The following is a 22066-nucleotide window of genomic DNA, read 5'->3' as shown; positions in this document are numbered from 1 at the left end:
GCAGTCTTCTGTAAATAAATAATAAATTATATTGTATAATGTTGTTTCTTTCGGTATTGTGTGCTGAGTTGCGTGTACCTCAGGGAGGTTTTCCTTTTGTCAAAGTGTATTTTACACCCACTCCTGCTTAAGGCTTTGCAATAAAGCCAGCAGTCTTCTGTAAATAAATAAATAAATAATATTGTATAATGTTGTTTCTTTCGGTATTGTGTGCTGAGTTGCGTGTACCTCAGGGAGGTTTTCCTTTTGTCAAAGTGTATTTTACACCCACTCCTGCTTAAGGCTTTGCAATAAAGCTAGCAGTCTTCTGTAAATAAATAAATAAATAATATTGTATAATGTTGTTTCTTTCGGTATTGTGTGCTGAGTTGCGTGTACCTCAGGGAGGTTTTCTTTTTGTCAAAGTGTATTTTACACCGACTCCTGCTTAAGGCTTTGCAATAAAGCCAGCAGTCTTCTGTAAATAAATAAATAAATAATATTGTATAATGTTGTTTCTTTCGGTATTGTGTGCTGAGTTGCGTGTACCTCAGGGAGGTTTTCCTTTTGTCAAAGTGTATTTTACACCCACTCCTGCTTAAGGCTTTGCAATAAAGCCAGCAGTCTTCTGTAAATAAATAAATAAATAATATTGTATAATGTTGTTTCTTTCGGTATTGTGTGCTGAGTTGCGTGTACCTCAGGGAGGTTTTCTTTTGTCAAAGTGTATTTTACACCCACTCCTGCTTAAGGCTTTGCAATAAAGCCAGCAGTCTTCTGTAAATAAATAAATAAATAATATTGTATAATGTTGTTTCTTTCGGTATTGTGTGCTGAGTTGCGTGTACCTCAGGGAGGTTTTCCTTTTGTCAAAGTGTATTTTACACCCACTCCTGCTTAAGGCTTTGCAATAAAGCCAGCAGTCTTCTGTAAATAAATAAATAAATAATATTGTATAATGTTGTTTCTTTCGGTATTGTGTGCTGAGTTGCGTGTACCTCAGGGAGGTTTTCCTTTTGTCAAAGTGTATTTTACACCCACTCCTGCTTAAGGCTTTGCAATAAAGCCAGCAGTCTTCTGTAAATAAATAAATAAATAATATTGTATAATGTTGTTTCTTTCGGTATTGTGTGCTGAGTTGCTGTGTACCTCAGGGAGGTTTTCCTTTTGTCAAAGTGTATTTTACACCCACTCCTGCTTAAGGCTTTGCAATAAAGCCAGCAGTCTTCTGTAAATAAATAAATAAATAATATTGTATAATGTTGTTTCTTTCGGTATTGTGTGCTGAGTTGCGTGTACCTCAGGGAGGTTTTCCTTTTGTCAAAGTGTATTTTACACCCACTCCTGCTTAAGGCTTTGCAATAAAGCCAGCAGTCTTCTGTAAATAAATAAATAAATAATATTGTATAATGTTGTTTCTTTCGGTATTGTGTGCTGAGTTGCGTGTACCTCAGGGAGGTTTTCTTTTTGTCAAAGTGTATTTTACACCCCTCCTGCTTAAGGCTTTGCAATAAAGCCAGCAGTCTTCTGTAAATAAATAAATAAATAATATTGTATAATGTTGTTTCTTTCGGTATTGTGTGCTGAGTTGCGTGTACCTCAGGGAGGTTTTCCTTTTGTCAAAGTGTATTTTACACCCACTCCTGCTTAAGGCTTTGCAATAAAGCCAGCAGTCTTCTGTAAATAAATAAATAAATAATATTGTATAATGTTGTTTCTTTCGGTATTGTGTGCTGAGTTGCGTGTACCTCAGGGAGGTTTTCCTTTTTGTCAAAGTGTATTTTACACCCACTCCTGCTTAAGGCTTTGCAATAAAGCCAGCAGTCTTCTGTAAATAAATAAATAAATAATATTGTATAATGTTGTTTCTTTCGGTATTGTGTGCTGAGTTGCGTGTACCTCAGGGAGGTTTTCCTTTTGTCAAAGTGTATTTTACACCCACTCCTGCTTAAGGCTTTGCAATAAAGCCAGCAGTCTTCTGTAAATAAATAAATAAATAATATTGTATAATGTTGTTTCTTTCGGTATTGTGTGCTGAGTTGCGTGTACCTCAGGGAGGTTTTCCTTTTGTCAAAGTGTATTTTACACCCACTCCTGCTTAAGGCTTTGCAATAAAGCCAGCAGTCTTCTGTAAATAAATAAATAAATAATATTGTATAATGTTGTTTCTTTCGGTATTGTGTGCTGAGTTGCGTGTACCTCAGGGAGGTTTTCCTTTTGTCAAAGTGTATTTTACACCCACTCCTGCTTAAGGCTTTGCAATAAAGCCAGCAGTCTTCTGTAAATAAATAAATAAATAATATTGTATAATGTTGTTTCTTTCGGTATTGTGTGCTGAGTTGCGTGTACCTCAGGGAGGTTTTCTTTTTGTCAAAGTGTATTTTACACCACTCCTGCTTAAGGCTTTGCAATAAAGCCAGCAGTCTTCTGTAAATAAATAATAAATAATATTGTATAATGTTGTTTCTTTCGGTATTGTGTGCTGAGTTGCGTGTACCTCAGGGAGGTTTTCCTTTTGTCAAAGTGTATTTTACACCCACTCCTGCTTAAGGCTTTGCAATAAAGCCAGCAGTCTTCTGTAAATAAATAAATAAATAATATTGTATAATGTTGTTTCTTTCGGTATTGTGTGCTGAGTTGCGTGTACCTCAGGGAGGTTTTCTTTTTGTCAAAGTGTATTTTACACCCACTCCTGCTTAAGCTTTGCAATAAAGCCAGCAGTCTTCTGTAAATAAATAAATAAATAATATTGTATAATGTTGTTTCTTTCGGTATTGTGTGCTGAGTTGCGTGTACCTCAGGGAGGTTTTCTTTTTGTCAAAGTGTATTTTACACCCACTCCTGCTTAAGGCTTTGCAATAAAGCCAGCAGTCTTCTGTAAATAAATAAATAAATAATATTGTATAATGTTGTTTCTTTCGGTATTGTGTGCTGAGTTGCGTGTACCTCAGGGAGGTTTTCCTTTTGTCAAAGTGTATTTTACACCCACTCCTGCTTAAGGCTTTGCAATAAAGCCAGCAGTCTTCTGTAAATAAATAAATAAATAATATTGTATAATGTTGTTTCTTTCGGTATTGTGTGCTGAGTTGCGTGTACCTCAGGGAGGTTTTCTTTTTGTCAAAGTGTATTTTACACCGACTCCTGCTTAAGGCTTTGCAATAAAGCCAGAAGTCTTCTGTAAATAAATAAATAAATAATATTGTATAATGTTGTTTCTTTCGGTATTGTGTGCTGAGTTGCGTGTACCTCAGGGAGGTTTTCCTTTTTGTCAAAGTGTATTTTACACCCACTCCTGCTTAAGGCTTTGCAATAAAGCCAGCAGTCTTCTGTAAATAAATAAATAAATAATATTGTATAATGTTGTTTCTTTCGGTATTGTGTGCTGAGTTGCGTGTACCTCAGGGAGGTTTTCTTTTTGTCAAAGTGTATTTTACACCCACTCCTGCTTAAGGCTTTGCAATAAAGCCAGCAGTCTTCTGTAAATAAATAAATAAATAATATTGTATAATGTTGTTTCTTTCGGTATTGTGTGCTGAGTTGCGTGTACCTCAGGGAGGTTTTCTTTTGTCAAAGTGTATTTTACACCCACTCCTGCTTAAAGCTTTGCAATAAAGCCAGCAGTCTTCTGTAAATAAATAAATAAATAATATTGTATAATGTTGTTCTTTCGGTATTGTGTGTTGAGTTGCGTGTACCTCAGGGAGGTTTTCCTTTTGTCAAAGTGTATTTTACACCCACTCCTGCTTAAGGCTTTGCAATAAAGCCAGCAGTCTTCTGTAAATAAATAAATAAATAATATTGTATAATGTTGTTTCTTTCGGTATTGTGTGCTGAGTTGCGTGTACCTCAGGGAGGTTTTCCTTTTGTCAAAGTGTATTTTACACCCACTCCTGCTTAAGGCTTTGCAATAAAGCCAGCAGTCTTCTGTAAATAAATAAATAAATAATATTGTATAATGTTGTTTCTTTCGGTATTGTGTGCTGAGTTGCGTGTACCTCAGGGAGGTTTTCTTTTTGTCAAAGTGTATTTTACACCGACTCCTGCTTAAGGCTTTGCAATAAAGCCAGAAGTCTTCTGTAAATAAATAAATAAATAATATTGTATAATGTTGTTTCTTTCGGTATTGTGTGCTGAGTTGCGTGTACCTCAGGGAGGTTTTCCTTTTGTCAAAGTGTATTTTACACCCACTCCTGCTTAAGGCTTTGCAATAAAGCCAGCAGTCTTCTGTAAATAAATAAATAAATAATATTGTATAATGTTGTTTCTTTCGGTATTGTGTGCTGAGTTGCGTGTACCTCAGGGAGGTTTTCTTTTGTCAAAGTGTAAATTACACCCACTCCTGCTTAAGGCTTTGCAATAAAGCCAGCAGTCTTCTGTAAATAAATAAATAAATAATATTGTATAATGTTGTTTCTTTCGGTATTGTGTGCTGAGTTGCGTGTACCTCAGGGAGGTTTTCTTTTGTCAAAGTGTATTTTACACCCACTCCTGCTTAAGGCTTTGCAATAAAGCCAGCAGTCTTCTGTAAATAAATAAATAAATAATATTGTATAATGTTGTTTCTTTCGGTATTGTGTGCTGAGTTGCGTGTACCTCAGGGAGGTTTTCTTTTTGTCAAAGTGTATTTTACACCCACTACTGCTTAAGGCTTTGCAATAAAGCCAGCAGTCTTCTGTAAATAAATAAATAAAATAATATTGTATAATGTTGTTTCTTTCAGTATTGTGTGCTGAGTTGCGTGTACCTCAGGGAGGTTTTCTTTTTGTCAAAGTGTATTTTACACCCCTCCTGCTTAAGGCTTTGCAATAAAGCCAGCAGTCTTCTGTAAATAAATAAATAAATAATATTGTATAATGTTGTTTCTTTCGGTATTGTGTGCTGAGTTGCGTGTACCTCAGGGAGGTTTTCTTTTTCTCAAAGTGTATTTTACACCCCCTCCTGCTTAAGGCTTTGCAATAAAGCCAGCAGTCTTCTGTAAATAAATAAATAAATAATATTGTATAATGTTGTTTCTTTCGGTATTGTGTGTTGAGTTGCGTGTACCTCAGGGAGGTTTTCTTTTTGTCAAAGTGTATTTTACACCCACTCCTGCTTAAGGCTTTGCAATAAAGCCAGCAGTCTTCTGTAAATAAATAATAAATAATATTGTATAATGTTGTTTCTTTCGGTATTGTGTGCTGAGTTGCGTGTACCTCAGGGAGGTTTTCTTTTTGTCAAAGTGTATTTTACACCCACTCCTGCTTAAGGCTTTGCAATAAAGCCAGCAGTCTTCTGTAAATAAATAAATAAATAATATTGTATAATGTTGTTTCTTTCGGTATTGTGTGCTGAGTTGCGTGTACCTCAGGGAGGTTTTCTTTTTGTCAAAGTGTATTTTACACCCCCTCCTGCTTAAGGCTTTGCAATAAAGCCAGCAGTCTTCTGTAAATAAATAAATAAATAATATTGTATAATGTTGTTTCTTTCGGTATTGTGTGCTGAGTTTCGTGTACCTCAGGGAGGTTTTCTTTTGTCAAAGTGTATTTTACACCCCCTCCTGCTTAAGGCTTTGCAATAAAGCCAGCAGTCTTCTGTAAATAAATAAATAAATAATATTGTATAATGTTGTTTCTTTCGGTATTGTGTGCTGAGTTGCGTGTACCTCAGGGAGGTTTTCTTTTTGTCAAAGTGTATTTTACACCCCCTCCTGCTTAAGGCTTTGCAATAAAGCCAGTTGTCTTCTGTAAATAAATAAATAAATAAATAATATTGTATAATGTTGTTTGTTTCGGTATTGTGTGCTGAGTTGCGTGTACCTCAGGGAGGTTTTCTTTTGTCAAAGTGTATTTTACACCCCCTCCTGCTTAAGGCTTTGCAATAAAGCCAGCAGTCTTCTGTAAATAAATAAATAAATAATATTGTATAATGTTGTTTCTTTCGGTATTGTGTGCTGAGTTGCGTGTACCTCAGGGAGGTTTTCTTTTTGTCAAAGTGTATTTTACACCCCCTCCTGCTTAAGGCTTTGCAATAAAGCCAGCAGTCTTCTGTAAATAAATAAATAAATAATATTGTATAATGTTGTTTCTTTCGGTATTGTGTGCTGAGTTGCGTGTACCTCAGGGAGGTTTTCTTTTTGTCAAAGTGTATTTTACACCCCCTCCTGCTTAAGGCTTTGCAATAAAGCCAGCAGTCTTCTGTAAATAAATAAATAAATAATATTGTATAATGTTGTTTCTTTCGGTATTGTGTGCTGAGTTGCGTGTACCTCAGGGAGGTTTTCCTTTTGTCAAAGTGTATTTTACACCCACTCCTGCTTAAGGCTTTGCAATAAAGCCAGCAGTCTTCTGTAAATAAATAAATAAATAATATTGTATAATGTTGTTTCTTTCGGTATTGTGTGCTGAGTTGCGTGTACCTCAGGGAGGTTTTCTTTTTGTCAAAGTGTATTTTACACCCACTCCTGCTTAAGGCTTTGCAATAAAGCCAGCAGTCTTCTGTAAATAAATAAATAAATAATATTGTATAATGTTGTTTCTTTCGGTATTGTGTGCTGAGTTGCGTGTACCTCAGGGAGGTTTTCCTTTTGTCAAAGTGTATTTTACACCCACTCCTGCTTAAGGCTTTGCAATAAAGCCAGCAGTCTTCTGTAAATAAATAAATAAATAATATTGTATAATGTTGTTTCTTTCGGTATTGTGTGCTGAGTTGCGTGTACCTCAGGGAGGTTTTCCTTTTGTCAAAGTGTATTTTACACCCACTCCTGCTTAAGGCTTTGCAATAAAGCCAGCAGTCTTCTGTAAATAAATAAATAAATAATATTGTATAATGTTGTTTCTTTCGGTATTGTGTGCTGAGTTGCGTGTACCTCAGGGAGGTTTTCCTTTTGTCAAAGTGTATTTTACACCCACTCCTGCTTAAGGCTTTGCAATAAAGCCAGCAGTCTTCTGTAAATAAATAAATAAATAATATTGTATAATGTTGTTTCTTTCGGTATTGTGTGCTGAGTTGCGTGTACCTCAGGGAGGTTTTCTTTTTGTCAAAGTGTATTTTACACCCACTCCTGCTTAAGGCTTTGCAATAAAGCCAGCAGTCTTCTGTAAATAAATAAATAAATAATATTGTATAATGTTGTTTCTTTCGGTATTGTGTGCTGAGTTGCGTGTACCTCAGGGAGGTTTTCCTTTTGTCAAAGTGTATTTTACACCCACTCCTGCTTAAGGCTTTGCAATAAAGCCAGCAGTCTTCTGTAAATAAATAAATAAATAATATTGTATAATGTTGTTTCTTTCGGTATTGTGTGCTGAGTTGCGTGTACCTCAGGGAGGTTTTCTTTTTGTCAAAGTGTATTTTACACCCACTCCTGCTTAAAGCTTTGCAATAAAGCCAGCAGTCTTCTGTAAATAAATAAATAAATAATATTGTATAATGTTGTTTCTTTCGGTATTGTGTGTTGAGTTGCGTGTACCTCAGGGAGGTTTTCTTTTTGTCAAAGTGTATTTTACACCCACTCCTGCTTAAGGCTTTGCAATAAAGCCAGCAGTCTTCTGTAAATAAATAAATAAATAATATTGTATAATGTTGTTTCTTTCGGTATTGTGTGCTGAGTTGCGTGTACCTCAGGGAGGTTTTCCTTTTGTCAAAGTGTATTTTACACCCACTCCTGCTTAAGGCTTTGCAATAAAGCCAGCAGTCTTCTGTAAATAAATAAATAAATAATATTGTATAATGTTGTTTCTTTCGGTATTGTGTGCTGAGTTTGCGTGTACCTCAGGGAGGTTTTCTTTTTGTCAAAGTGTATTTTACACCGACTCCTGCTTAAGGCTTTGCAATAAAGCCAGAAGTCTTCTGTAAATAAATAAATAAATAATATTGTATAATGTTGTTTCTTTCGGTATTGTGTGCTGAGTTGCGTGTACCTCAGGGAGGTTTTCCTTTTGTCAAAGTGTATTTTACACCCACTCCTGCTTAAGGCTTTGCAATAAAGCCAGCAGTCTTCTGTAAATAAATAAATAAATAATATTGTATAATGTTGTTTCTTTCGGTATTGTGTGCTGAGTTGCGTGTACCTCAGGGAGGTTTTCTTTTTGTCAAAGTGTATTTTACACCCACTCCTGCTTAAGGCTTTGCAATAAAGCCAGCAGTCTTCTGTAAATAAATAAATAAATAATATTGTATAATGTTGTTTCTTTCGGTATTGTGTGCTGAGTTGCGTGTACCTCAGGGAGGTTTTCTTTTGTCAAAGTGTATTTTACACCCACTCCTGCTTAAAGCTTTGCAATAAAGCCAGCAGTCTTCTGTAAATAAATAAATAAATAATATTGTATAATGTTGTTTCTTTCGGTATTGTGTGTTGAGTTGCGTGTACCTCAGGGAGGTTTTCCTTTTGTCAAAGTGTATTTTACACCCACTCCTGCTTAAGGCTTTGCAATAAAGCCAGCAGTCTTCTGTAAATAAATAAATAAATAATATTGTATAATGTTGTTTCTTTCGGTATTGTGTGCTGAGTTGCGTGTACCTCAGGAGGTTTTCCTTTTGTCAAAGTGTATTTTACACCCACTCCTGCTTAAGGCTTTGCAATAAAGCCAGCAGTCTTCTGTAAATAAATAAATAAATAATATTGTATAATGTTGTTTCTTTCGGTATTGTGTGCTGAGTTGCGTGTACCTCAGGAGGTTTTCTTTTTGTCAAAGTGTATTTTACACCGACTCCTGCTTAAGGCTTTGCAATAAAGCCAGAAGTCTTCTGTAAATAAATAAATAAATAATATTGTATAATGTTGTTTCTTTCGGTATTGTGTGCTGAGTTGCGTGTACCTCAGGGAGGTTTTCCTTTTGTCAAAGTGTATTTTACACCCACTCCTGCTTAAGGCTTTGCAATAAAGCCAGCAGTCTTCTGTAAATAAATAAATAAATAATATTGTATAATGTTGTTTCTTTCGGTATTGTGTGCTGAGTTGCGTGTACCTCAGGGAGGTTTTCCTTTTGTCAAAGTGTAAATTACACCCACTCCTGCTTAAGGCTTTGCAATAAAGCCAGCAGTCTTCTGTAAATAAATAAATAAATAATATTGTATAATGTTGTTTCTTTCGGTATTGTGTGCTGAGTTGCGTTGTACCTCAGGGAGGTTTTCTTTTTGTCAAAGTGTATTTTACACCCACTCCTGCTTAAGGCTTTGCAATAAAGCCAGCAGTCTTCTGTAAATAAATAAATAAATAATATTGTATAATGTTGTTTCTTTCGGTATTGTGTGCTGAGTTGCGTGTACCTCAGGAGGTTTTCTTTTTGTCAAAGTGTATTTTACACCCACTACTGCTTAAGGCTTTGCAATAAAGCCAGCAGTCTTCTGTAAATAAATAAATAAATAATATTGTATAATGTTGTTTCTTTCAGTATTGTGTGCTGAGTTGCGTGTACCTCAGGGAGGTTTTCTTTTTGTCAAAGTGTATTTTACACCCCCTCCTGCTTAAGGCTTTGCAATAAAGCCAGCAGTCTTCTGTAAATAAATAAATAAATAATATTGTATAATGTTGTTTCTTTCGGTATTGTGTGCTGAGTTGCGTGTACCTCAGGGAGGTTTTCTTTTTCTCAAAGTGTATTTTACACCCCCTCCTGCTTAAGGCTTTGCAATAAAGCCAGCAGTCTTCTGTAAATAAATAAATAAATAATATTGTATAATGTTGTTTCTTTCGGTATTGTGTGTTGAGTTGCGTGTACCTCAGGGAGGTTTTCTTTTTGTCAAAGTGTATTTTACACCCACTCCTGCTTAAGGCTTTGCAATAAAGCCAGCAGTCTTCTGTAAATAAATAAATAAATAATATTGTATAATGTTGTTTCTTTCGGTATTGTGTGCTGAGTTGCGTGTACCTCAGGGAGGTTTTCTTTTTGTCAAAGTGTATTTTACACCCACTCCTGCTTAAGGCTTTGCAATAAAGCCAGCAGTCTTCTGTAAATAAATAAATAAATAATATTGTATAATGTTGTTTCTTTCGGTATTGTGTGCTGAGTTGCGTGTACCTCAGGGAGGTTTTCTTTTTGTCAAAGTGTATTTTACACCCCCTCCTGCTTAAGGCTTTGCAATAAAGCCAGCAGTCTTCTGTAAATAATAAATAAATAATATTGTATAATGTTGTTTCTTTCGTATTGTGTGCTGAGTTTCGTGTACCTCAGGGAGGTTTTCTTTTTGTCAAAGTGTATTTTACACCCCCTCCTGCTTAAGGCTTTGCAATAAAGCCAGCAGTCTTCTGTAAATAAATAAATAAATAATATTGTATAATGTTGTTTCTTTCGGTATTGTGTGCTGAGTTGCGTGTACCTCAGGGAGGTTTTCTTTTGTCAAAGTGTATTTTACACCCCCTCCTGCTTAAGGCTTTGCAATAAAGCCAGTTGTCTTCTGTAAATAAATAAATAAATAAATAATATTGTATAATGTTGTTTGTTTCGGTATTGTGTGCTGAGTTGCGTGTACCTCAGGGAGGTTTTCTTTTTGTCAAAGTGTATTTTACACCCCCTCCTGCTTAAGGCTTTGCAATAAAGCCAGCAGTCTTCTGTAAATAAATAAATAAATAATATTGTATAATGTTGTTCTTTCGGTATTGTGTGCTGAGTTGCGTGTACCTCAGGGAGGTTTTCTTTTTGTCAAAGTGTATTTACACCCCCTCCTGCTTAAGGCTTTGCATAAAGCCAGCAGTCTTCTGTAAATAAATAAATAAATAATATTGTATAATGTTGTTTCTTTCGGTATTGTGTGCTGAGTTGCGTGTACCTCAGGGAGGTTTTCTTTTGTCAAAGTGTATTTTACACCCCCTCCTGCTTAAGGCTTTGCAATAAAGCCAGCAGTCTTCTGTAAATAAATAAATAAATAATATTGTATAATGTTGTTTCTTTCGGTATTGTGTGCTGAGTTGCGTGTACCTCAGGGAGGTTTTCCTTTTGTCAAAGTGTATTTTACACCCACTCCTGCTTAAGGCTTTGCAATAAAGCCAGCAGTCTTCTGTAAATAAATAAATAAATAATATTGTATAATGTTGTTTCTTTCGGTATTGTGTGCTGAGTTGCGTGTACCTCAGGGAGGTTTTCTTTTTGTCAAAGTGTATTTTACACCCACTCCTGCTTAAGGCTTTGCAATAAAGCCAGCAGTCTTCTGTAAATAAATAAATAAATAATATTGTATAATGTTGTTTCTTTCGGTATTGTGTGCTGAGTTGCGTGTACCTCAGGGAGGTTTTCCTTTTGTCAAAGTGTATTTTACACCCACTCCTGCTTAAGGCTTTGCAATAAAGCCAGCAGTCTTCTGTAAATAAATAAATAAATAATATTGTATAATGTTGTTTCTTTCGGTATTGTGTGCTGAGTTGCGTGTACCTCAGGGAGGTTTTCTTTTTGTCAAAGTGTATCTTTACACCCACTCCTGCTTAAGGCTTTGCAATAAAGCCAGCAGTCTTCTGTAAATAAATAAATAAATAATATTGTATAATGTTGTTTCTTTCGGTATTGTGTGCTGAGTTGCGTGTACCTCAGGGAGGTTTTCCTTTTGTCAAAGTGTATTTTACACCCACTCCTGCTTAAGGCTTTGCAATAAAGCCAGCAGTCTTCTGTAAATAAATAAATAAATAATATTGTATAATGTTGTTTCTTTCGGTATTGTGTGCTGAGTTGCGTGTACCTCAGGGAGGTTTTCTTTTTGTCAAAGTGTATTTTACACCACTCATGCTTAAAGCTTTGCAATAAAGCCAGCAGTCTTGTGTAAATAAATAAATAAATAATATTGTATAATGTTGTTTCTTTCGGTATTGTGTGTTGAGTTGCGTGTACCTCAGGGAGGTTTTCTTTTTGTCAAAGTGTATTTTACACCCACTCCTGCTTAAGGCTTTGCAATAAAGCCAGCAGTCTTCTGTAAATAAATAAATAAATAATATTGTATAATGTTGTTTCTTTCGGTATTGTGTGCTGAGTTGCGTGTACCTCAGGGAGGTTTTCTTTTTGTCAAAGTGTATTTTACACCCACTCCTGCTTAAGGCTTTGCAATAAAGCCAGCAGTCTTCTGTAAATAAATAAATAAATAATATTGTATAATGTTGTTTCTTTCGGTATTGTGTGCTGAGTTGCGTGTACCTCAGGGAGGTTTTCTTTTGTCAAAGTGTATTTTACACCCCCTCCTGCTTAAGGCTTTGCAATAAAGCCAGCAGTCTTCTGTAAATAAAAAATAAATAATATTGTATAATGTTGTTTCTTTCGGTATTGTGTGCTGAGTTTCGTGTACCTCAGTGAGGTTTTCTTTTTGTCAAAGTGTATTTTACACCCCCTCCTGCTTAAGGCTTTGCAATAAAGCCAGCAGTCTTCTGTAAATAAATAAATAAATAATATTGTATAATGTTGTTTCTTTCGGTATTGTGTGCTGAGTTGCGTGTACCTCAGGGAGGTTTTCTTTTGTCAAAGTGTATTTTACACCCACTCCTGCTTAAGGCTTTGCAATAAAGCCAGTAGTCTTCTGTAAATAAATAATAAATAAATAATATTGTATAATTTTGTTTCTTTCGGTATTGTGTGCTGAGTTGCGTGTACCTCAGGGAGGTTTCTTTTTGTCAAAGTGTATTTTACACCCCCTCCTGCTTAAGGCTTTGCAATAAAGCCAGCAGTCTTCTGTAAATAAATAAATAAATAATATTGTATAATGTTGTTTCTTTCGGTATTGTGTGCTGAGTTGCGTGTACCTCAGGGAGGTTTTCTTTTTGTCAAAGTGTATTTTACACCCCCTCCTGCTTAAGGCTTTGCAATAAAGCCAGCAGTCTTCTGTAAATAAATAAATAAATAATATTGTATAATGTTGTTTCTTTCGGTATTGTGTGCTGAGTTGCGTGTACCTCAGGGAGGTTTTCCTTTTGTCAAAGTGTATTTTACACCCACTCCTGCTTAAGGCTTTGCAATAAAGCCAGCAGTCTTCTGTAAATAAATAAATAAATAATATTGTATAATGTTGTTTCTTTCGGTATTGTGTGCTGAGTTGCGTGTACCTCAGGGAGGTTTTCTTTTTGTCAAAGTGTATTTTACACCCACTCCTGCTTAAAGGCTTTGCAATAAAGCCAGCAGTCTTCTGTAAATAAATAAATAAATAATATTGTATAATGTTGTTTCTTTCGGTATTGTGTGTTGAGTTGCGTGTACCTCAGGGAGGTTTTCTTTTTGTCAAAGTGTATTTTACACCCACTCCTGCTTAAGGCTTTGCAATAAAGCCAGCAGTCTTCTGTAAATAAATAAATAAATAATATTGTATAATGTTGTTTCTTTCGGTATGGTGTGCTGAGTTGCGTGTACCTCAGGGAGGTTTTCTTTTGTCAAATGTATTTTACACCCACTCCTGCTTAAGGCTTTGCAATAAAGCCAGCAGTCTTCTGTAAATAAATAAATAAATAATATTGTATAATGTTGTTTCTTTCGGTATTGTGTGCTGAGTTGCGTGTACCTCAGGGAGGTTTTCCTTTTGTCAAAGTGTATTTTACACCCACTCCTGCTTAAGGCTTTGCAATAAAGCCAGCAGTCTTCTGTAAATAAATAAATAAATAATATTGTATAATGTTGTTTCTTTCGGTATTGTGTGCTGAGTTGCGTGTACCTCAGGGAGGTTTTCTTTTGTCAAAGTGTATTTTACACCCACTCCTGCTTAAGGCTTTGCAATAAAGCCAGCAGTCTTCTGTAAATAAATTAAATAAATAATATTGTATAATGTTGTTTCTTTCGGTATTGTGTGCTGAGTTGCGTGTACCTCAGGGAGGTTTTCTTTTGTCAAAGTGTATTTTACACCGACTCCTGCTTAAGGCTTTGCAATAAAGCCAGCAGTCTTCTGTAAATAAATAAATAAATAATATTGTATAATGTTGTTTCTTTCGGTATTGTGTGCTGAGTTGCGTGTACCTCAGGGAGGTTTTCCTTTTGTCAAAGTGTATTTTACACCCACTCCTGCTTAAGGCTTTGCAATAAAGCCAGCAGTCTTCTGTAAATAAATAAATAAATAATATTGTATAATGTTGTTTCTTTCGGTATTGTGTGCTGAGTTGCGTGTACCTCAGGGAGGTTTTCTTTTTGTCAAAGTGTATTTTACACCCACTCCTGCTTAAGGCTTTGCAATAAAGCCAGCAGTCTTCTGTAAATAAATAAATAAATAATATTGTATAATGTTGTTTCTTTCGGTATTGTGTGCTGAGTTGCGTGTACCTCAGGGAGGTTTTCCTTTTGTCAAAGTGTATTTTACACCCACTCCTGCTTAAGGCTTTGCAATAAAGCCAGCAGTCTTCTGTAAATAAATAAATAAATAATATTGTATAATGTTGTTTCTTTCGGTATTGTGTGCTGAGTTGCGTGTACCTCAGGGAGGTTTTCCTTTTGTCAAAGTGTATTTTACACCCACTCCTGCTTAAGGCTTTGCAATAAAGCCAGCAGTCTTCTGTAAATAAATAAATAAATAATATTGTATAATGTTGTTTCTTTCGGTATTGTGTGCTGAGTTGCGTGTACCTCAGGGAGGTTTTCTTTTGTCAAAGTGTATTTTACACCCACTCCTGCTTAAGGCTTTGCAATAAAGCCAGCAGTCTTCTGTAAATAAATAAATAAATAATATTGTATATGTTGTTTCTTTCGGTATTGTGTGCTGAGTTGCGTGTACCTCAGGGAGGTTTTCTTTTGTCAAAGTGTATTTTACACCACTCCTGCTTAAGGCTTTGCAATAAAGCCAGCAGTCTTCTGTAAATAAATAAATAAATAATATTGTATAATGTTGTTTCTTTCGGTATTGTGTGCTGAGTTGCGTGTACCTCAGGGAGGTTTTCTTTTTGTCAAAGTGTATTTTACACCCCCTCCTGCTTAAGGCTTTGCAATAAAGCCAGCAGTCTTCTGTAAATAAATAAATAAATAATATTGTATAATGTTGTTTCTTTCGGTATTGTGTGCTGAGTTGCGTGTACCTCAGGGAGGTTTTCTTTTTCTCAAAGTGTATTTTACACCCCTCCTGCTTAAGGCTTTGCAATAAAGCCAGCAGTCTTCTGTAAATAAATAAATAAATAATATTGTATAATGTTGTTTCTTTCGGTATTGTGTGCTGAGTTGCGTGTACCTCAGGGAGGTTTTCTTTTTTGTCAAAGTGTATTTTACACCCCCTCCTGCTTAAGGCTTTGCAATAAAGCAGCAGTCTTCTGTAAATAAATAAATAAATAATATTGTATAATGTTGTTTCTTTCGTATTGTGTGCTGAGTTGCGTGTACCCTCAGGGAGGTTTTCTTTTTCTCAAAGTGTATTTTACACCCCCTTCCAGCTTAAGCTTTGCAATAAAGCCAGCGTCTTCTGAAAATAAATAAATAAATAATATTGTATATGTTGTTTCTTTCGGTATTGTGTGTTGAAGTTGCGTTTGTACTCAGGGAGGTTTTCTTTTGTCAAAGTCAAAGTGTATTTTACACCCCCTCCTGCTTAAGGCTTTGCAATAAAGCCAGCAGTCTTCTGTAAATAAATAAATAAATAATATTGTATAATGTTGTTTCTTTCGGTATTGTGTGCTGAGTTGCGTGTACCTCAGGGAGGTTTTCTTTTTGTCAAAGTGTATTTTACACCCCCTCCTGCTTAAGGCTTTGCAATAAAGCCAGCAGTCTTCTGTAAATAAATAAATAAATAATATTGTATAATGTTGTTTCTTTCGGTATTGTGTGCTGAGTTGCGTGTACCTCAGGGAGGTTTTCTTTTTGTCAAAGTGTATTTTACACCCCCTCCTGCTTAAGGCTTTGCAATAAAGCCAGCAGTCTTCTGTAAATAAATAAATAAATAATATTGTATAATGTTGTTTCTTTCGGTATTGTGTGCTGAGTTGCGTGTACCTCAGGGAGGTTTTCTTTTTGTCAAAGTGTATTTTACACCCCCTCCTGCTTAAGGCTTTGCAATAAAGCCAGCAGTCTTCTGTAAATAAATAAATAAATAATATTGTATAATGTTGTTTCTTTCGGTATTGTGTGCTGAGTTGCGTGTACCTCAGGGAGGTTTTCTTTTTGTCAAAGTGTATTTTACACCCCCTCCTGCTTAAGGCTTTGCAATAAAGCCAGCAGTCTTCTGTAAATAAATAAATAAATAATATTGTATAATGTTGTTTCTTTCGGTATTGTGTGCTGAGTTGCGTGTACCTCAGGGAGGTTTTCTTTTTGTCAAAGTGTATTTTACACCCCCTCCTGCTTAAGGCTTTGCAATAAAGCCAGCAGTCTTCTGTAAATAAATAAATAAATAATATTGTATAATGTTGTTTCTTTCGGTATTGTGTGCTGAGTTGCGTGTACCTCAGGGAGGTTTTCTTTTTGTCAAAGTGTATTTTACACCCCCTCCTGCTTAAGGCTTTGCAATAAAGCCAGCAGTCTTCTGTAAATAAATAAATAAATAATATTGTATAATGTTGTTTCTTTCGGTATTGTGTGCTGAGTTGCGTGTACCTCAGGGAGGTTTTCTTTTTGTCAAAGTGTATTTTACACCCCCTCCTGCTTAAGGCTTTGCAATAAAGCCAGCAGTCTTCTGTAAATAAATAAATAAATAATATTGTATAATGTTGTTTCTTTCGGTATTGTGTGCTGAGTTGCGTGTACCTCAGGGAGGTTTTCTTTTTGTCAAAGTGTATTTTACACCCCCTCCTGCTTAAGGCTTTGCAATAAAGCCAGCAGTCTTCTGTAAATAAATAAATAAATAATATTGTATAATGTTGTTTCTTTCGGTATTGTGTGCTGAGTTGCGTGTACCTCAGGGAGGTTTTCTTTTTGTCAAAGTGTATTTTACACCCCCTCCTGCTTAAGGCTTTGCAATAAAGCCAGCAGTCTTCTGTAAATAAATAAATAAATAATATTGTATAATGTTGTTTCTTTCGGTATTGTGTGCTGAGTTGCGTGTACCTCAGGGAGGTTTTCTTTTTGTCAAAGTGTATTTTACACCCCCTCCTGCTTAAGGCTTTGCAATAAAGCCAGCAGTCTTCTGTAAATAAATAAATAAATAATATTGTATAATGTTGTTTCTTTCGGTATTGTGTGCTGAGTTGCGTGTACCTCAGGGAGGTTTTCTTTTTGTCAAAGTGTATTTTACACCCCCTCCTGCTTAAGGCTTTGCAATAAAGCCAGCAGTCTTCTGTAAATAAATAAATAAATAATATTGTATAATGTTGTTTCTTTCGGTATTGTGTGCTGAGTTGCGTGTACCTCAGGGAGGTTTTCTTTTTGTCAAAGTGTATTTTACACCCCCTCCTGCTTAAGGCTTTGCAATAAAGCCAGCAGTCTTCTGTAAATAAATAAATAAATAAATATTGTATAATGTTGTTTCTTTCGGTATTGTGTGCTGAGTTGCGTGTACCTCAGGGAGGTTTTCTTTTTGTCAAAGTGTATTTTACACCCCCTCCTGCTTAAGGCTTTGCAATAAAGCCAGCAGTCTTCTGTAAATAAATAAATAAATAATATTGTATAATGTTGTTTCTTTCGGTATTGTGTGCTGAGTTGCGTGTACCTCAGGGAGGTTTTCTTTTTGTCAAAGTGTATTTTACACCCCCTCCTGCTTAAGGCTTTGCAATAAAGCCAGCAGTCTTCTGTAAATAAATAAATAAATAATATTGTATAATGTTGTTTCTTTCGGTATTGTGTGCTGAGTTGCGTGTACCTCAGGGAGGTTTTCTTTTTGTCAAAGTGTATTTTACACCCCCTCCTGCTTAAGGCTTTGCAATAAAGCCAGCAGTCTTCTGTAAATAAATAAATAAATAATATTGTATAATGTTGTTTCTTTCGGTATTGTGTGCTGAGTTGCGTGTACCTCAGGGAGGTTTTCTTTTTGTCAAAGTGTATTTTACACCCCCTCCTGCTTAAGGCTTTGCAATAAAGCCAGCAGTCTTCTGTAAATAAATAAATAAATAATATTGTATAATGTTGTTTCTTTCGGTATTGTGTGCTGAGTTGCGTGTACCTCAGGGAGGTTTTCTTTTTGTCAAAGTGTATTTTACACCCCCTCCTGCTTAAGGCTTTGCAATAAAGCCAGCAGTCTTCTGTAAATAAATAAATAAATAATATTGTATAATGTTGTTTCTTTCGGTATTGTGTGCTGAGTTGCGTGTACCTCAGGGAGGTTTTCTTTTTGTCAAAGTGTATTTTACACCCCCTCCTGCTTAAGGCTTTGCAATAAAGCCAGCAGTCTTCTGTAAATAAATAAATAAATAATATTGTATAATGTTGTTTCTTTCGGTATTGTGTGCTGAGTTGCGTGTACCTCAGGGAGGTTTTCTTTTTGTCAAAGTGTATTTTACACCCCCTCCTGCTTAAGGCTTTGCAATAAAGCCAGCAGTCTTCTGTAAATAAATAAATAAATAATATTGTATAATGTTGTTTCTTTCGGTATTGTGTGCTGAGTTGCGTGTACCTCAGGGAGGTTTTCTTTTTGTCAAAGTGTATTTTACACCCCCTCCTGCTTAAGGCTTTGCAATAAAGCCAGCAGTCTTCTGTAAATAAATAAATAAATAATATTGTATAATGTTGTTTCTTTCGGTATTGTGTGCTGAGTTGCGTGTACCTCAGGGAGGTTTTCTTTTTGTCAAAGTGTATTTTACACCCCCTCCTGCTTAAGGCTTTGCAATAAAGCCAGCAGTCTTCTGTAAATAAATAAATAAATAATATTGTATAATGTTGTTTCTTTCGGTATTGTGTGCTGAGTTGCGTGTACCTCAGGGAGGTTTTCTTTTTGTCAAAGTGTATTTTACACCCCCTCCTGCTTAAGGCTTTGCAATAAAGCCAGCAGTCTTCTGTAAATAAATAAATAAATAATATTGTATAATGTTGTTTCTTTCGGTATTGTGTGCTGAGTTGCGTGTACCTCAGGGAGGTTTTCTTTTTGTCAAAGTGTATTTTACACCCCCTCCTGCTTAAGGCTTTGCAATAAAGCCAGCAGTCTTCTGTAAATAAATAAATAAATAATATTGTATAATGTTGTTTCTTTCGGTATTGTGTGCTGAGTTGCGTGTACCTCAGGGAGGTTTTCTTTTTGTCAAAGTGTATTTTACACCCCCTCCTGCTTAAGGCTTTGCAATAAAGCCAGCAGTCTTCTGTAAATAAATAAATAAATAATATTGTATAATGTTGTTTCTTTCGGTATTGTGTGCTGAGTTGCGTGTACCTCAGGGAGGTTTTCTTTTTGTCAAAGTGTATTTTACACCCCCTCCTGCTTAAGGCTTTGCAATAAAGCCAGCAGTCTTCTGTAAATAAATAAATAAATAATATTGTATAATGTTGTTTCTTTCGGTATTGTGTGCTGAGTTGCGTGTACCTCAGGGAGGTTTTCTTTTTGTCAAAGTGTATTTTACACCCCCTCCTGCTTAAGGCTTTGCAATAAAGCCAGCAGTCTTCTGTAAATAAATAAATAAATAATATTGTATAATGTTGTTTCTTTCGGTATTGTGTGCTGAGTTGCGTGTACCTCAGGGAGGTTTTCTTTTTGTCAAAGTGTATTTTACACCCCCTCCTGCTTAAGGCTTTGCAATAAAGCCAGCAGTCTTCTGTAAATAAATAAATAAATAATATTGTATAATGTTGTTTCTTTCGGTATTGTGTGCTGAGTTGCGTGTACCTCAGGGAGGTTTTCTTTTTGTCAAAGTGTATTTTACACCCCCTCCTGCTTAAGGCTTTGCAATAAAGCCAGCAGTCTTCTGTAAATAAATAAATAAATAATATTGTATAATGTTGTTTCTTTCGGTATTGTGTGCTGAGTTGCGTGTACCTCAGGGAGGTTTTCTTTTTGTCAAAGTGTATTTTACACCCCCTCCTGCTTAAGGCTTTGCAATAAAGCCAGCAGTCTTCTGTAAATAAATAAATAAATAATATTGTATAATGTTGTTTCTTTCGGTATTGTGTGCTGAGTTGCGTGTACCTCAGGGAGGTTTTCTTTTTGTCAAAGTGTATTTTACACCCCCTCCTGCTTAAGGCTTTGCAATAAAGCCAGCAGTCTTCTGTAAATAAATAAATAAATAATATTGTATAATGTTGTTTCTTTCGGTATTGTGTGCTGAGTTGCGTGTACCTCAGGGAGGTTTTCTTTTTGTCAAAGTGTATTTTACACCCCCTCCTGCTTAAGGCTTTGCAATAAAGCCAGCAGTCTTCTGTAAATAAATAAATAAATAATATTGTATAATGTTGTTTCTTTCGGTATTGTGTGCTGAGTTGCGTGTACCTCAGGGAGGTTTTCTTTTTGTCAAAGTGTATTTTACACCCCCTCCTGCTTAAGGCTTTGCAATAAAGCCAGCAGTCTTCTGTAAATAAATAAATAAATAATATTGTATAATGTTGTTTCTTTCGGTATTGTGTGCTGAGTTGCGTGTACCTCAGGGAGGTTTTCTTTTTGTCAAAGTGTATTTTACACCCCCTCCTGCTTAAGGCTTTGCAATAAAGCCAGCAGTCTTCTGTAAATAAATAAATAAATAATATTGTATAATGTTGTTTCTTTCGGTATTGTGTGCTGAGTTGCGTGTACCTCAGGGAGGTTTTCTTTTTGTCAAAGTGTATTTTACACCCCCTCCTGCTTAAGGCTTTGCAATAAAGCCAGCAGTCTTCTGTAAATAAATAAATAAATAATATTGTATAATGTTGTTTCTTTCGGTATTGTGTGCTGAGTTGCGTGTACCTCAGGGAGGTTTTCTTTTTGTCAAAGTGTATTTTACACCCCCTCCTGCTTAAGGCTTTGCAATAAAGCCAGCAGTCTTCTGTAAATAAATAAATAAATAATATTGTATAATGTTGTTTCTTTCGGTATTGTGTGCTGAGTTGCGTGTACCTCAGGGAGGTTTTCTTTTTGTCAAAGTGTATTTTACACCCCCTCCTGCTTAAGGCTTTGCAATAAAGCCAGCAGTCTTCTGTAAATAAATAAATAAATAATATTGTATAATGTTGTTTCTTTCGGTATTGTGTGCTGAGTTGCGTGTACCTCAGGGAGGTTTTCTTTTTGTCAAAGTGTATTTTACACCCCCTCCTGCTTAAGGCTTTGCAATAAAGCCAGCAGTCTTCTGTAAATAAATAAATAAATAATATTGTATAATGTTGTTTCTTTCGGTATTGTGTGCTGAGTTGCGTGTACCTCAGGGAGGTTTTCTTTTTGTCAAAGTGTATTTTACACCCCCTCCTGCTTAAGGCTTTGCAATAAAGCCAGCAGTCTTCTGTAAATAAATAAATAAATAATATTGTATAATGTTGCTTCTTTCGGTATTGTGTGCTGAGTTGCGTGTACCTCAGGGAGGTTTTCTTTTTGTCAAATTGTATTTTACACCCACTCCTGCTTAAGGCTTTGCAATAAAGCCAGCAGTCTTCTGTAAATAAAAAAAAGAATAGTTACAAGCGGAGCATACTAAAATCATTTCATCATCAGTCACATCCTCATGGCAGGACAAACACTGCGACAAGTTTGCAAAATGCGGGTTCTCTGAAGAAACGGCAGGAAATATAAAAAACAATAAAAAATAAAAAAGGACAAAACGACGGCAGCAGCAGCGGCAGCAACAGCGGTTACCCAAACGACGTTTAAAAAAAATATATACTAAAGCCACCAACCTGCAAGAATATTGCGTGGTAGTTAGAGCAGATCACCGGAGCAGGTTACCGCGTGCTGCCTGCCACCGCTGCTGTGTGCAAATGTCAGCGCAGCCGGTGGATCCCGCCTTTTAAGCAACGCCAGGGCACTTCGATGTTCCGGAAGTGAACAGTCGTGTAGCCAAGTGAGTAGTCCTTATCAGGGGAATGATGGGAAAGTCAAGTTGATCCAGATCGGCGGAGACGAGAGCAAGGTAGGCTTTTTCTGCAAGAATATTGCGTGGTAGTTAGAGCAGATCACCGGAGCAGGTTACCGGGTGCTGCCTGCCACCGCTGCTTTGTGGGTTGTTGTTTAACGTTGACAATAATGACGCCTTTTTGTGCCCGCATGCTTTTCAGGCATATAGTGATCTTCAGTATATAGTGATATGATACGTGAAATTTGATTCAGCTCATCCTACTGCTCACAAGCATTGGCTTGTTGCACCGCAAATCAACTATGCAAAATAAACCTTTCTTTTTCTACATAAAGTCGCGGAAATATCATATAT

Source organism: Amblyomma maculatum, chromosome 2, assembly GCF_055883805.1.
Source record: "Amblyomma maculatum isolate TAMU_Amacu chromosome 2, ASM5588380v1, whole genome shotgun sequence".
Classification (NCBI taxonomy): Eukaryota; Metazoa; Arthropoda; class Arachnida; order Ixodida; family Ixodidae; genus Amblyomma; species Amblyomma maculatum.
Note: the sequence above shows the minus strand (reverse complement) of the source record.